Genomic DNA, 11,727 nt, shown 5'->3' on the forward strand with positions numbered 1-11,727 from the left:
TATGACGCCGGGCCCGCCGTGATATGATGCGGGGTCACCGTGGGAACCCGCGTTATATCACGGGAGCGGGACCAAGGACGTACTCATACGTCCTTGGTCCTTAAGGGGATAAACTACGCAGTCAATTGCGTATACATAAATAAAATCCAAAGTCCAGAATTGCTAAATCTTGGTCACTTCATATCCTAGAAAAAATTTACAAAAGGCGATCACAAAGTCCCATCAAAACAACAATGGTCCCGATAAAAACCACAGATCACTGCACAAAAAATGGGGGGGGGGGGGGGGGGGGATTTATCAAAACATGTGCAGAGAAAAGTCGCCCAGTGTCCCATAGCAACCAATCAGCTTTCTTCTTTAATTTTTAACTCAGGACCCATGACATATCGGTACGTCATGAGTCTGCTCCTGTTCTATAACGCGGGGCCGCGGCCATAGCGGGTCGGGTCCGACCCCTAACAGCGTCCGGGACCCGTGGCTAATAGCGCGCGGCACTGATCGCGGTGCCACGCGTTATTAACCCTTTAGACGCGGTGTTCAAAGTTGAAAGCCGCGTCTAAAGGGAAAGTAAATCATTGCCGGTTAGCTCAGGGGGCTGTTCAGGATGTCCGCAGCAAAATCGCGGCATCCCAAACAGCTGTGAGACAGCAGGAGGGGCCCCTACCTGCCTCCTGGTGTCCAATCGACGAATGACTGCTCAGTGCCTGAGATCCAGGCATGAGCAGTCAAGCGGCAGAATCATTGATCACTGGTTTCTTATGAGAAACCATTGATCAATGTAAAATATCAGTGTGTGCAGTGTTATAGCCCCCTATGGGATAACAATGATCAGTGTGTGCAGTGTTATAGGTCCCTATGGGAGCTATAACAGTGAAAAAAAAGTGAATAAAGATCATTTAACCCCTTCCCTAATAAAAGTTTGAAAAAAAAACCAGTGTAAATAAAAATAAACATATGTGGTATCGCCACGTGCAGGAATGTACGAATTATAAAAAAAATATATCATTAATTAAACCGCACGGTCAATGGCGTACGCGCAAAAAAATTCCAAAGTCCTATGAATACAAAAATGGTACCGATAAAAGCTTCAGATCACGGCGCAAAAAATGAGCCCTCATACCGCCCCATACGCGGAAAAATAAAAAAGTTATAGGGGTCAGAAGATGACATTTTTAAACGTATAAATTTTCCTGCATGTAGTTATGATTTTTTCCAGAAGTGCGACAAAATCAAACCTACATAAGTAGGGGATCATTTTAATTGTATGAACCTACAGAATAAAGATAAGGTGTCATTTTTACCAAAAAATGTTCTGCGTAGAAACGGAAGCCCCCAAAAGTTACAAAACTTTTTTTTTTTCAATTTTGTCTCACAATGATTTTTTTTCCTCCGTTTCGCTGTAGATTCTTTACAAATTAGAATTGGTGGTGCAAAAAATAAGCCATCAGAGGAAAAAACGAAAATGCAAAAACGGAAGAACCCCAGGTCCTTAAGGGGTTAAGAGACCTCTGAAAAATGAAAGAAGCGAACCGATTGGTTGCTATGGGCACCTGGGCAATTGTTCCTCTTGCACAGGTTTTGATAAATCTCCCCCAAGGTGTCACTTTGAGTAAAAAGTGCACTGCGCAGAAACCGAAGGCACCAAAATTTGCTAAATTGCAGGGTGTTTTTTTATTTTGCGCCAAAACATTTTTTTTTTTTGTTTTGCCGTAGATTTGGTGGTGAAATGATTGATGTCATTACAAGGTACTATTAGTAGCGCATAAAACAAGCCTCATATGGGCGTGTAGAGAAATTGACAAAAGTTATGGATTTTAAAAGTCAAGGAGGAAAAAAATTAACCCTTTCCCGACCCATGACATACATGTACGTCATGGGTCAGCTCCCATTCTATAACGTGGGGGCAAATGGTGGGGCACCGCGTCATAGCGGGTTGGGTCCGGCACCTAGCAATGGCCGGGACCCGTGGCTAATAGCGTGCGGCACTGATCGCGGTGCCGCGCGCTATTAACCCTTTTGACGCAGCGTTCAAAGTTGAACCCGCGTCTAAAGTGAAAGTATATTGTTGCTGATTAGCTCAGGGAGCTGTTCGGGATCGCCACGATGAACAGCTTACAGGACAGCCGGAGGGCCCCTACCTGCCTCCATGCTGTCCGATCGCCAAATGACTGCTCAGTGCCTGAGATCCAGGCATGAGCAGTCAAGCAGCAGAATCATTGATCAATGGTTTCCTATGAGAAACCATTGAACAATGTAAAAGATCAGTGTGTGCAGTGTTATAGGTCCCTATGGGAATTATAACATTGCATAAAAAAGGGGAAAAAGATCATTTAAAGGGGTACTCCGGCGCTATCCTTTGGATAGGGGATAAGATGCCTGACCGCGGGGGTCCCGCCTCTGGGGACCCCCGTGATGTTCCACGCCGCACCCCGTTATAATCAGTCCCCAGAACGTGCTCGCTCCGGGTCTGATTACTAGCGATCACAGGGACAGAGCATAGTGACGTCACGGCTCCGCCCCCTCAATGCAAGCCAATGAGGGGGCAGAGCCGTGATGTCACACGGCGGCCGAGCCGTGACATCACTATGCTCCGTCCATGTGATCGCTAGTAATCATACCTGGAGCGAGCACGCTCCGGGGACTGATTATAACGGGGGGCGGCGTGGAACATCACGGGGGTCCCCAGAGGCGGGACCCCCGCGGTCAGGCATCTTATCCCCTATCCTTTGGATAGGGGATAAGATGTCTTAGCGCCGGAGTACCCCTTAAACCCCTTCCCTAATAAAAGTTTGAATCACCCCCCTTTTCTCATTAAAAAAAAAAAAACGTGTAAATGAAAATAAAAATAAACATATGTGGTATCGCCGCGTGCGTAAATGTCTGAATTATAAAAATACATAGTTAATTAAACCGCACGGTCAATGGCGTACGCGCAAATAAATAGCAAATTCCAAAATATCGTATTTTTGGTCACTTTTTATATAATGAAAAAATGAATAAAAAGCTATCAAAAAGTCCGATCATTACAATAATTGTACCGATAAAAACTTCAAATCACAACGCAAAAAATGAGCCCTCATACCGCCCCATATGTGGAAAAATAAAAAAGTTATAGGGGTCAGAAGATGACAATTTTAAACGTATAAATTTTCCTGCATGTAGTTATGATTTTTTCCAGAAGTGCGACAAAATCAAACCTATATAAGTAGGGGATCATTTTAATCGTATGGACCTACAGAATAAAGATAAGGTGTCATTTTTACCGAAAAATGTACTACGTAGAAACGGAACCTCCCAAAATTTACAAAAGTGTGTTTTTTCTTTAATTTTATTGCACAATGATTTTTTCTTCTGTTTCGCCGTAGATTTTTGGGTAAAATGACTGATGTCATTACAAAGTAGAATTGGTGGTGCAAAAAATAAGCCATCATATGGATTTTTAGGTGCAAAATTGAAAGAGTTATGATTTTTTAAAGGCAAGGAGCAAAAAACGAAAGTGCAAAAACAGAAAACCCCCGGGTCATGAAGGGGTTAAAACATAAAAATCGATGCATTATTAAGGTATGTTCACACTACAGAATTTCCCCAGAATTGCTCTGTATGAACCTTAACCCCTTAAGGACCGGAGGTTTTTCCGTTTTTGCATTTTCGTTTTTTGCTCCTTGCCTTTAAAAAATCATAACTCTTTCAAATTTACACCTAAAAATCCATATGATGGCTTATTTTTTGCGCCACCAATTCTACTTTGTAATGACGTCAGTCATTTTGCCCAAAAATCTATGGTGAAGCGGGAAAAAAAATCATTGTGCGACAAAATTTAAAAAAAAACGCTGTTTTGTAACTTTTGGGGGCTTCCGTTTCTACGTAGTACATTTTTCGGTAAAAATGACACCTGATATGTATTCTGTAGGTCCATACGATTAAAATGATCCCCTACTTATATAGGTTTGATTTTGTCGGACTTCTGGAAAAAATCATAACTACATGCAGGAAAATTAATACGTTTAAAATTGTCATCTTCTGACCCCTATAACTTTTTTATTTTTCCGTGTATGGGGCGGTGTGAGGGCTCATTTTTTGCGCCGTGATCTGAAGTTTTTAACGGTACCATTTTTGCATTGATAGGACTTATTGATCGCTTTTTATTCATTTTTTCATGATATAAAAAGTGACCAAAAAAGCACTATTTTGGACTTTGGAATTTTTTTGCGCGCACGCCATTGACCGTGCGGTTTAATTAACGATATATTTTTATAATTCGGACATTTCCGCACGCGGCGATACCATTTATGTTTATTTTTATTTTTATTTACACTGTGTTTTTTCTTTTATGGGAAAAGGGGGGTGATTCAAACTTTTAATAGGGAAGGGGTTAAATGATGTTTATTCACTTTTTTTTTGCACTTTTTTTTTGCAGTGTTATAGCTCCCATAGGGACCTATAACACTGCACACACTGATCTTTTACATTGATCACTGGTTTCTCATAAGAAACCAGTGATCGATGATTCTGCCGCATGACTGCTCATGCCTGGATCTCAGGCACTGAGCAGTCATTCGGCGATCGGACAGCGAGGAGGCAGGTAGGGGCCCTCCCGCTGTCCTGTCAGCTGTTCGGGATGCCGCGATTTCACCGCGGCTATCCCGAACAGCCCACTGAGCTAGCCGGCATGGTTTCGGTTTCACTTTAGACGCGGCGTTCAACTTTGAACGCCGCGTCTAAAGGGTTAATAGCGCGCGGCACAGCGATCAATGCCGCGCGCTATTAGCCACGGGTCCCGGCCGTTGTTAGAGGCCGGGCCCGACCCGCTATGACGCGGGGCCACGCCGTGGCCCCGCGTTATAGATCGGGAGTGGACACATGACGTTCCAGTACGTCATGTGTCCTTAAGGGGTTAAAGGGGTACTCCGGTGGAAAACTTTAATTTTTTAAATCAACTGGTGCCAGAAAGTTAAACAGATTTGTAAATTACTTCTATTAAAAAATCTTAATCTTTCCAGTACTTATTAGCTGCAGTTTACTACAGAGAAAGTTATTTTCTTTTTTTAAATTATTTTCTGTCTGTCCACAGTGCTCTCTGCTGACACCTCTGTCCGTGTCAGGAACTATCCAGAACAGCAGAGAGCACTGTGGACAGACAGTAAAAAAAATTCAAAAAGAAAAGAACTTTCTCTTCAGTATACAGCAGCTGATAGGTAGTGGAAGGATTAAGATTTTTAAATAGAAGTAATTTACAAATCTATTTAACTTTCTGGCACCAGATGATTTAAAATAAATTGTTTTCCACCGGAGTACCCCTTTAACATTGGTATAAATGGGTCTTCCGCTGATCCATTCACGCTGCGGATTTTCAGAAGGTAGAAAATTCTGCTGCGAAAATTGATCTGCCAAAAAGAATGTAAAATGTTCATTCTTTTGGCGGAATTACGCTACGACTGCATTGCCATCAATGGTGACGGTGCAGGGCCGCGCAATCCTGGCGCTGAAGGATTTTTTACGGCAGCCGCTCGGACGGAATCTCCGAGAATTCCTGATGGGGATTCTGCATGGAGATTCTGTAGCGTGAACATACCCTTTAGGGGTTAAATAGGATTACCCAGGAAATGAAAAACAGAGCTAATCTCTTTCAAAAACCGCGCTACACTTGTTCTCAGGTTGTCATTCATTTCATTGTAACTAAGCTGCAATACCACACAGAACCTGAGGACAGACGTGGTGTTGTTTTTGTAATCCCGAATTTCTTGTATATGGCTGGAACCCAGCCATATACAAGAAATTTGGGATTACGTTTTTTTCTTAAAAACGGATGCAACCGGACATCATTTTTCAAACCGTATACGGATAAAAACTTGTTACACACGTTTTGATACAGTTTAGTCAGGTTTTTTAATCAAAAACCTGATACAGGAACTGTATTGCAAAAATGATGTCCGGTTGTATCCGTTTTTTAAGAAAAAAAACGTCTACGCTTTTAACTTTTCATTCCATTATGAATAAAGTTTCACTTCCAAGAAAAAAACTGTGCAAAGTAAAAAAAACTATTGGGGAGATTTATCAAAACTTGTGCAGAGGAAAAATTACCCAGTTGCCCATAGCAACCAATCAGATCACTTCTTTCATTTTTAACAAGGCCTCTGCAAAATGAAAGAAGCGAGCTGATTGGTTGCTATGGGCAACTGGGCAACTTTTCCTTTGCATGGGTTTTGATAAATCTTCACCAATATGGTGAAAACCGGAGGGAACCGTACGCACATACGGTTCTGTACGTAAAAAAAAAACAACAACTTTTCAATATGGTTTTTCACCTGGTCCAAAAACCGCGGTAGGCTACGGTTTTGGGTACGGGGGGAAAAAAAATGTAAAAAAAAAAAACAACAAACGTACAGGATGCAAAACGGACACAACCTGATGCATCTTTTGGCGTACGGTTTCCAATGGAGAGTCAATGCGTACGGTTTTCGATACGGTTCGGTACGGTTTTCAAATTGAAGACTTTTACAGGAACTGTATTGCAAAAACACGGTGCGAAACCAGCCGTATAGTGCATTTAATCACTGCCGTGGCCATCAACATCACCCCACACGTCTCACGAGGACAACCCTGTCTATGCGGCTTATTAGGGCAGTGGTCTTCAAACTGTGGACACCCAGCTGTTGCAAAACTACAACTCCCAGCATGCCTGGACAGCCGTTGGCTGTCCGGGCATGCTGGGAGTTGTAGTTTTGCAACAGCTGGATATCCACAGTTTGGAGACCACCGAATTATAGCAGGACACGTGCAGCTCTGCTACATCCACATCACCTTAGGATCAGTTCACACTGTGTTTGCTGGCAGGATCGCCTAACAAATATTTCTGACATGTTCCACTATATGTCACATGATAAAAAAGAATGCTGGGTAAGACTGAGTTTGCACCACGTTTTTGCAATACATTTCCCGTATCAGGTTTTTGATTTAAAAAAAAAAAAAAACGGATTCCTCAAAACCGGACTAAACCGTATCAAAACGTGTACAAATTTTTATCCGTATACGGTTTGAAAAATGATGTCCGGTTGCATCCGATTTTAAGAAAAAACTATATACGTTTTTAACTTTTCACTCCATTTTAAATAAAGTTTCACTTGTTTGATTGAAATTCCAAGTAAAAAAAACTGCAAAGTCAAAAACTGTATGGGGAAGACCGGATGGAACCGTACGCACATGCGGTTCTGTACGGTTCCCTTTGACTCCCATGTTAAAAAAAAAAAAACGTATACAGTTTAAGGGTGGGTTCACACCATGATTTTTCTATACAGTTTTTGGATACGTTAAAAAATAAATAAATAAATAAAAACGTATGCAACTGTCCAGCAAACCGTGGCCATAGACTTTCCATTCAAAAGCGTATGCTCAGTTGTCTCCGTTTTTCAAACCACACATTTTTTTTACTTTTTTTTTTTTTCTGGACAGAAAACCGTGGCCTACCACAGTTTTTGGTCCGGGTGAAAAACCGTATTAAACCGTATACGTTTTTTTTTTTTTTTTTTTAAACATGGGAGTCAATGGGAACCGTACAGAACTGCATGTGCAATACGGTTCCATCCAGTTTTCACCATACGGTTTTTGACTTTGCACAGTTTTTTTTCTTGTAATTTCAATCAAACAAGTGAAACTTTATTCATAATGGAGTGAAAAGTTCAAAACGGATACGTTTTTTTTCTTATAAAACGGATGCAACCGGACATCATTTTTCAAACCATATACGGATAAAACTTTGCACACACGTTTTGATACGGTTTTTCAGGAATCCGTTTTTTTTTTTATCAAAAACCTGATAAAAAAAACTGTATTGCAAAAACGTGGTGTGAATCCACCCTAAGGCTGGGTTCACGCTACGTTTTTTCCATACTGTTTTCAATCCGTTTTTCTAAAGAAAACCGTATGGCAAAAAAACGGATGGAACAGTATGGGAAAAAGTAAGCCGTATGCGTTTTTAAACAGTATACTGTTTTTAAAAGTGCATACAGTTCCGTCCGTTTTTATAGAAAAAAAACCCATACGTTTTTGAAAATTTTGTCCATTTTTAATGGGAGGGGTCTTGGGTGGGGACTTTAGCATTCAAATGCGCATGTGCAAAGTAAAAACGTATACGTTTTTCCCGTATGGAACCGTATACATGTGCGTTTGCCATTGACGTCCATATTAAAAAAAACGTATGCGGTTGAAGTGCGGTTTTTAAACCGGAGACAAAATTGTGGTCAACCACGGTTTTGACTCCGGTTTAAAAACAGTACTGCAACCGCATACGTTTTTTTTTTAAAATGGACGTCAATGGGAAACGCACATGTATACAGTTCCATACGGGAAAAACGTATACGTTTTTACTTTGCACATGCGCATTTGAATGCTAAAGTCCCCACCCAAGACCCCTCCCATTAAAAATGGACAAAATTTTCAAAAACGTATGGTTTTTTTTTTCTATAAAAACGGACGGAACTGTATGCACTTTTAAAAACAGTATACTGTTTAACCTCTTCAGGACATAGGGCGTATGGATACGCCCTGAATCCCGAGTCCTTAAGGACCGAGGGCGTATCCATACGCCCGTGGGAATTCCGGCCCCCACCGCTAGCCGGTTGGGGACCGGAGCCGGATGCCTGCTGAAATCGTTCAGCAGGCATCCCGGCATATCGCCCAGGGGGGTCATTATGCCCCCCCATGTCGGCGATCGCCGCAGATCGCTGGACAATTCAGTCCAGCGATCTGCGGCGATTCCGGGTCAATCGGGTCTCCAGTGACCCGGTGACCCGGAATTACTGGCTGTTCGGGGCCGTCTCTGACGGCCCCGAACAGCCAGAGCCTGCAGGGGTGAGGTGGCACTGGTGCCACCTCACGATCGCCCTGATTCGTCGGCCGGATTACCGGCCGACCAATCAGGGCGCCTGCTGCGGGTGTCACTCCCGCACCCGCTCCGCCCCTCTTCTGGAGGATGTGAGCGGGAGCTGGACGTGCACCCCGGGTGCTGGGGACCCCGATCCCCGGCGCCCCTGTTGGGATCGGGGCCCCAGGAGCAGCTGCGGCGGCGGGACTGACCTGCAGCGTCTGGATCGTTGGAGGTGAGTGACAGCCTCCTGCTGTTGCCTAGCAACAGCTCCCAGCATGCAAAAAGGGCATGCTGGGAGCTGTAGTTATGCAACAGCAGGAGGCAGACCACCACAACTCCCAGCATTCCCTTATGGGCATGCTGGGACTTATGGTTTTGCAACAGCTGGAGGCACATTCTTTCTATGGAAAAGTGTACCTTCAGCTGTTGTCTAACTACAACTCCCAGCTTGCTCAAACAGCTAAAGTGCATGCTGGGAGTTGTAGTGGTGCATCTGCTGGTTGCATAACTACAACTCCCAGCATGCCCGTTGGCTGTCGGTGACTGCTGAGAGTTGTAGTTTTGCAACAGCTGAAGGCACACTGGTTGTGAAACTCAGTTTTTTTTTACCTAACTCAGTGTTTCACGACCGGTGTGCCTCCAGCTGTTGCAAACTACAACTCTCAGCAGTCACCGTACACCATGCACCGTACATGCTGGGAGTTGTAGTTTTGCAACAGCTGGAGGCACACTGGTTGTGAAACACTGAGTAAGGTCACAAACTCCGTGATACATAACCAGTGTGCCTACAGCTGTTGCAAAACTGCAACTCTCAGCAGTCACCGACAGCCAACGGGCATGCTGGGAGTTGTAGTTATGCAACAGCTGGATGTCTTCCCCCCCCCCCAATGTGAACGTACAGGGTACACTCACATGGGCGGAGGATTACAGTAAGTATCTGGCTGCAAATTTGAGCTGCCGCAAACTTTCTGCTGCAGCTCAAATTGCCAGCGAGAAACTACTGTGAACCCCCGCCCGTGTGACTGTACCCTAAAAACACTACACTACACTAACACAAAAAATAAAATAAAAAGTAAAAAACACTACATATACACATACCCCTACACAGCCCCCCTCCCCTCCCCAATAAAAATGAAAAACGTCTGGTACGCCACTGTTTCCAGAACGGAGCCTCCAGCTGTTGCAAAACAACTCCCAGTATTGTCGGACAGCCGTTGACTGTCCAGGCATGCTGGGAGTTTTGCAACAGCTGGAGGCACCCTGTTTGGGAATCACTGGCGTAGAATACCCCTATGTCCACCCCTATGCAATCCCTAATTTAGGCCTCAAATGCGCATGGCGCTCTCACTTTGGAGCCCTGTCGTATTTCAAGGCAACAGTTTAGGGTCACATATGGGGTATCGCCGTACTCGGGAGAAATTGGGCTTCAAATTTTGGGGGGTATTTTCTGCTTTTACCCTTTTTAAAAATGTAAAATTTTTGGGAAAACAAGCATTTTAGGTAAAAAAAATTTTTTTTTTTACATATGCAAAAGTCGTGAAACACCTGTGGGGTATAAAGGTTCACTTAACCCCTTGTTACGTTCCCCGAGGGGTCTAGTTTCCAAAATGGTATGCCATGTGGGTTTTTTTTTGCTATCCTGGCACCATAGGGGCTTCCTAAATGCGGCATGCCCCCAGAGAAAAATTTGCGTTCAAAAAGCCAAATGTGACTCCTTCTCTTCTGAGACCTGTAGTGCGCCAGCAGAGCACTTTTCACCCCCATATGGGGTGTTTTCTGAATCGGGAGAAATTGGGCTTCAAATTGTTAGGGGTATTTTCTGCTATTACCCTTTTTAAAAATAAAATTTTTTGGGGAAAACAAGCATTTTAGGTAAAATTTTTTTTATTTTTTTTACATTTGCAAAAGTCGTGAAACACCTGTGGGGTATTAAGGTTCACTTTATCCCATGTTACATTCCCCGAGGGGTCTAGTTTCCAAAATGGTATGCCATGTGTTTTTTTTTTGCTGTTCTGGCACCATAAGGGCTTCCTAAAGGTAACATGCCCCCCAAAAACCATTTCAGAAAAACGTACTCTCCAAAATCCCCTTGTCGCTCCTTCCCTTCTGAGCCCTCTACTGCGCCCGCCAAACACTTTACATAGACATATGAGGTATGTGCTTACTCGAGTGAAATTGGGCTACAAATACAAGTAAAAATTTTGTCCTTTTACCCCTTGTAAAAATTCAAAAATTGGGTCTACAAGAACATGTGAGTGTAAAAAATTAAGATTGTGAATTTTCTCCTTCACTTTGCTGCTATTCGTGTGAAACACCTAAAGGGTTAAAACGCTGACTGAATGTCATTTTGAATACTTTGGGGGGTGTAGTTTTTATAATGGGGTCATTTATGGGGTATTTCTAATATGAAGACCCTTCAAATCCACTTCAAACCTGAACTGGTCCCTGAAAAATAGTGAGTTTGAAAATTTTGTGAAAAATCGGAAAATTGCTGCTGACCGTTGAAGCCCTCTGGTGTCTTCCAAAAGTAAAAACACGTCAATTGTATGATGCAAACATAAAGTAGACATATTGTATATGTGAACCAAAAAAAAATGTATTCGTAATATCCATTTTCCTTACAAGCAGAGAGCTTCAAAGTTAGAAAAATGCTAAATTTTCAAATTTTTCATCAAATTTACGGATTTTTCACCAAGAAAGGATGCAAGTATCGACAAAAATTTACCACTATGTTAAAGTAGAATATGTCACGAAAAAACAATCTCGGAATCAGAATGATAACTAAAAGCATCCCAGAGTTATTAATGTTTAAAGTGACAGTGGTCAGATGTGCAAAAAACGCTCCGGTCCTTAAGGCCAAAATG

The sequence above is a fragment of the Hyla sarda genome, chromosome 8 (genome assembly GCF_029499605.1).
Source record: "Hyla sarda isolate aHylSar1 chromosome 8, aHylSar1.hap1, whole genome shotgun sequence".
Taxonomy (NCBI): Eukaryota; Metazoa; Chordata; class Amphibia; order Anura; family Hylidae; genus Hyla; species Hyla sarda.